Source organism: Salvia splendens, chromosome 7 (assembly GCF_004379255.2).
Source record: "Salvia splendens isolate huo1 chromosome 7, SspV2, whole genome shotgun sequence".
NCBI lineage: Eukaryota > Viridiplantae > Streptophyta > Magnoliopsida > Lamiales > Lamiaceae > Salvia > Salvia splendens.
The window spans coordinates 25656324-25662323 of record NC_056038.1 but is presented as its reverse complement, the minus strand read 5'-3'; the positions used below and the strand labels follow the sequence as shown (position 1 = coordinate 25662323).

General features: G+C 37.5%; 1 pseudogene; it reads left to right on the top strand.

Annotated features, from left to right (window-relative positions):
* Positions 1–912: 912 nt before the first annotated feature.
* Positions 913–5886, top strand: LOC121810624 (annotated as a pseudogene).
* The last annotated feature ends 114 nt before the right edge of the window (positions 5887–6000 follow it).

Here is a 6000-nt window from a genome sequence, read left to right as displayed (position 1 = left end):
GACTATCATATTTTCTGAATTTTGATTTCATATCTGGTAATGTAAAAATGGATAATGTATTTGCCCGTTTCGATATTTTAGGTCATGAAAAAAACTTTTTAATCTCAATATGGAATCAGAAACAAGAGAGTATTATGCATTCCATACTAAAAAGTTTAACTTGGACAGGTCCGTTGTTGGAAGTGACGGGTACAAGACATGTTGCTTGTCTCATCCTGATAAGTGATGTTTAGGGGGAATACTTCAGTGTTGCTAAGCTTTAAATCTAGCACGGCTATCAATGGGGGTTTAGTGACTCTTCATTCACATGCCAACATCTTGATTACCCTTCTTTATCTTAATTTGTTTCGTGCAATTTTCCTATCCCAGAATTCCCATGTTATTCTGCATCTCCCTACTTTAACTGTTGGTAAAACGAGCGATGTGGCTTGTGGGTCATAGATCCAGCAGTCAGTAATTGTTTGTAGTCTGCACATTGAAACTGAGGTATGTTGTGATTGTCAATGTGGTACTTAGGCAGGGATTCCAACTATCATGGTTACTGATTCTATGCTCATTTCTCAATTCATATAGAGAGGGTTTCGGAAACAGTGCTTGAAATCATTGGGAAAAAAGGATATGTTCAAGTTAATGGAAAGGCTTACGTTGAAAAATCCACCATCTCTATAAATGGAGGTGATGAGATTATCTTTAGCTCAAAAACTAAACAGGCTTACGTATCCTATTGTCTGTGGTGTTCTAATAGTAGTTTCTTCATCATATTGTTTATGGTGGTTGGTAGAAATACATTATTATACCTGTTTATTTCCTTGACATATTACTATATTTTCCAACTCCTTACCAACACTGGTGAATCGACAACTAGCATGCACCCTTCAGTAAGTAGCTTAGAAGCTCATGGTGGATCCAAAAATGGATTGCATATTGCTAGATCAGGTGCCGTTGCGTCAACTCTGGCCCTCTCACATCCTACTGATGAATTGTCTCTTATTCCACCACCATCATCTCAGAAACAAGGGTCTGAAATTCCATCAGTGCCTTCTACTTGCAAAGTGTCAGACAATTGTATCATTGATACCAGTATGGAAGATGCTTTTTCCTGTAAAGACGATGTTTCTGCAGCAGTTATTGAGAATACTGGTGCTTCATCTTCTGGTATTGCCAACAATAACCTGTTTTACATTTTTAGCAGGCCCATCAGCTTCTGAGTTTAATAAGAAACACAGAGATCAAATAAAGGGCTTATGGAAATGTTTAATCGATGTGAAAGATCTGGGTGTTTCATTCGAGAAGTTTCCCTATTATCTAAGGTACTTGCTTATTGTGTACCACTGATAAACTCTCTACCCTTTTTAATAAATAGGATAGATTATGCATTTTCTATGCTGGCTTCATATTTGAATGCTCATTTTCGTTAACAGTGAGACCACCAAGAATGTCCTTGTAGCTTCGTCATACATACATTTGAAGTGTCCGAACATGGTGGAGCTTATTTCAGAACTCCCTGCGGTGTGCCCAAGAATTTTGTTGTCAGGTCCAGAAGGTAATATACCTCCATACTCAAATATTTAAGTACGTTTTTTACTACTTTATTGGCTGATCTTGACCATCGCATTACGTGTTTTCTTCGCAGGTTCAGAAATGTATAAGGAAACATTGACTAGGGCACTTGCTAATTTTTTTGGTGTGAGACTCCTTATAGTCAACAAGATTATGTTATCTGGTGTAAGTTTCCACTTTAAATGTTAAGAAACTTAAATAGTGTCTGTTTTCTTTAATCAGTTAGTTCTATTGCTCGTTTGTGCAATTATATTTCTGATTTTTGATTTAAAAATTTGTTTAGGGGGATTAACTAAGGAAGTTGAATCCCCAAAAGAAAGTTCAGAGCCTGAGAGAGCTACTGTGTTCGCTAAGCGAACAACTGCTGATGTAGACCTTACGAAACTAGCTTCGAGTGTGGATGCTGCTATAGCCTCTTCTGCGCAGTCTAAGGATGAAGCATCTACTGCTACGTCAAAGAACTACGCTTTCAGAAAAGGTATAATTAGCCTTTTTTGCCTGTTTGTCTAAATTTAGGTTTCAGATTTTTTATGTTTAGTGGTTAAAAGTGGAATTTGGCAGGTGATAGAGTAAAGTTTGTTGGCACTTCAGTAGCATTTGGCATTTCTCCCGGTCAATTTCCAATTAGGTAAATCATTTGTTGTTCAAATTTACCGATGATGTTTATCTGATAAATGTTTCTTTCTCTTGTACTCTCGATATAACCTGTCACTTTATTGGATGTTGGTGGCATGAAATTGCACAAGTTAAACATATATTTGCTAAATCGCCCGTTTTTATGTCACCTTCTGTTTGGATATACATGCTGTTAGATCATCTAAAAAATTATGAGAATGTGGGGTTGATGAGCTGTACCAATTGCTTGTATGATTGTATCAATGTGTTGTGGGTTGTCCTTATTTCTAAGTCCGATAACATAAGATTTTGTGCAGGAGTCCATTATATGGTTCCAGAGGCAAGGTGGTTCTTGTATTTGAAGGTAATGGCTATTCTAAAATTGGGGTTAGATTCAATAGAGCAGTTCCCGAAGGTAATGACCTCGGGGGCCTTTGCGAAGGAGATCATGGTTTTTTTGTTCCGGTAAGAGTTTGCTTAACTTGTTTCCTTGTCTTATTTAACTTCTATACCTAGAATATGTCCAGTTATAATTGTGATTATTTTTCTCCATGTGCAGCTGGCTCAATAAGTCTTGAAAGTTCAAATGACGATGACATTGATGAGCTTGTCATAAATGATCTCTTTGAGGTAAACTTTGTTGCTATGTGAAATTTGAAGTATTTATCACACTAGAATCCATTCTTTTATGTTGCATGATTGTGGTTTTTAATAGTGATATTTTACATGTAATGATTCTGTAGGTTGCTTCCATGGAAAGTAAAAAGGGTTCATTAATTTTGTTTTTCAAAGACATCGAGAAATTGGTGATTAGGGATTTGATGGCATTTACAGCCTTTAAAATGAAGCTCGAAGCTTTGCCAGAAAATGTTGTTGCCATAGCTTCACATACTCGGATGGACACCCCAAAGGAAAAAGTATGTGATGATCTTTAATTTAATATTTCTACATAACAACACACACACTGATACTTTTGTTTATATAATTTTGTGAGTTGTGACACTGTAATTCACGTTTTGGATCCAGCCTCCACCTCTCTTGCTTCTCGCAAAGTTAAACCAAACAGGATTCTTGGACATGCATTCTGTAGGGGTACGAGTTAACTGCAATTATATATTCTGTGTTCTAAATTTGTGTTCACTTTTGATTAGTTACATGGATTTTGTCATTGATGTGTATGAAAACAGTCTTGGCATGCATTTCTCCTTTATTGAGATGTTCATTAAGATCGATTTGAATGGTTATTGGTGTACTTCGTCATTTCTAGCATACTTGCAAGTTATGCAGTTGGTTGACATGGTCATGAAAATGACGACATTGGGGCATATACAACTTCTCTTCGTAAGACAGCATTTTATTTTTTGATAGGATAAGTGTAAATTGCAAGACAAAAACAAAGAGGCCCCAAAAAGTATGAAGCAGCTCAGTCGTCTTTTCCCAAACAAAGTGACAGTACAGATTCCTCAGGTAATCATAGTTTTTGGCTTCCATATGATGCTACTTTGATTATTTGAAGAGAAAGAAGTACTAATTGCTGCTAAAATATGACAGGATGAAGAAATACTGGAGGACTGGAAACAAATGCTAGATCGAGATGCCATGACAATGAAATCACAGGAAAATATTGCCCTTATCCGCTCGGTTAGTCTTGCTGGTCCATCACCCCTTCTGAAGTATCTGTCTCTGGATTTTGTTGCAAATTGCAGTATTGATATTTGGACAAACTTCTTGTATCATTTTTTGGCCTAATATTTTGTCTCTCTTTGTCAATATATTTCAGGTTTTAAGTCGGTTTAGATATGTTTGCCCTGATTTGGAAACATTGTGCATTAACGATCAAGCTTTGTCCGGTGAAAGTCAGTCATACAATTTCACTTCTTATCTCTAAATTTCACGATCTTCAATTGGATAATCCTTGATACTTGTTCTAATGGTGACAGATGTTGAAAGAGCTATCGGATGGGCTTTGACTCATCGCTTCATGTACTACACTCTACCAAAAGTCACAGATACATCAATTGTCATTCAAAGTGCAAGGTAAATAAATATGTCTGCTATCATGTTACCACTGATAGGAGCCTGAGAATTGAGTACTTGGTTTCGGATGAGAGTCCCGACACTATTCTTTCTTCACTATATTGCAGTATCAAATATGGGCTCGACATTCTACGTGGCACCGAAGACGGAAACCAGAGTTTAAAAAAATCTCTCAAGGTAAAGTGTGTGGAGTTTTGATCTTTGTGTTTGCTGTAAAATGAACTGTTCCACTGGACTGTTTTACTTAATTTGGTACATGGAAATAACTTTTAAAGTTTTAGGACGTGGCTACTGAGAATGAATTCGAGAAAAGGCTCCTTGCTGAGGTCATTCCACCCGGTGACATTGGTGTTAGTTTCGACCACATTGCAGCATTGGAGAATGTGAAGGAAACTTTGAATGAATTAGTGATGCTACCTCTGCAAAGGCCAGAACTGTTCAACAAAGGACAACTTAGAAAAGTAAATGCTTTTTGTGCTCAAAGCATATCAGAAAATAGAGCATTTCTTTTCATTTGTCATGAATTCGATACCTTCTTGTACTAATTGTGTCGTTTGCAGCCTTGTAAGGGAGTATTGCTCTTCGGGCCTCCTGGCACGGGTAAAACAATGCTTGCAAAAGCTGTTGCAACAGAAGCAGGTGCAAACTTCATCAACATATCTACGTCTAGCATTACCTCAAAGGTGGGGTTTTTGCTAGCCTTGAACATTTCTTAGTCATTCTCATCTGTTTATCCCTATCTGTGGTTGATTGTAATTATTTTGCACTCAGTGGTTTGGTGAAGGGGAGAAATACGTGAAAGCAGTCTTCACTTTGGCCAGCAAAATATCGCCCAGTGTTATATTTATTGATGAGGTCAGTCTAATCATCTGTTAGTTTTTGTTGTTGTGATATCATTTATTATGGTCTTCTCGATAAAGATTTTTATATATGTCGCCACAGGTTGACAGTATGTTAAGGAAACGGGAAAGCCAAGGAGAACATGAGGCAATGCGTAAAATAAAAAATGAATTTATGGTTAACTGGGACGGCTTGCGTACAAAGGATAAGGAACGAGTGCTAGTACTTGCTGCAACAAACAGGCCTTTTGATCTCGATGAGGCAGTAATAAGGAGGCTTCCCAGAAGGTGTTATCATTGCCCTTTCGAACAGATTTTTCAATTATCTAAACAAGAAGCATTCCTCGTCAGTTCTCTTGATCTATTTATAATTCGACCAGGTTGATGGTCAGTCTGCCCGATGCTCAAAATAGGGACAAAATCTTAAAGGTGATATTAGCCACAGAAGAGCTAGGTCCAGATGTGGATCTCGAAGCAGTAGCTCAAATGACCGAGGGGTATTCGGGAAGTGATCTAAAGGTTTGATCGTTTTTTCTCATATTCTGCATGAGTTCTAAATAGTTGGTTTTGGCTTGTAATCTCGTCTGATCCATTCCTTCTTTGCGAAACATGTCTGTATCTTAGAATCTTTGTGTGGTAGCTTAATATTACCCGATAAGACAACTTTTGGAGAAAGAGAAGCAGGTACATTCACATGATTGAAGCTTTCTTCTCATCTTATGTCATATTGGTTTTCACTTACCGTGCAATATTATAGGAAAAGCTTTGGCACTGGCCGAGAAAGACCATTGCCTTCACTGCACAGTTCAGACGTTCGAAGCCTGACTATGGATGACTTCAAAAAAGCACATGCACAGGTGCATATACTTGCCCTAAAGATCTGTTCTCCTTAACATTTTCTTTGTGGAAGTATGGAAAGATACATAATCTTGTTTTCTTGCCTTCAAGT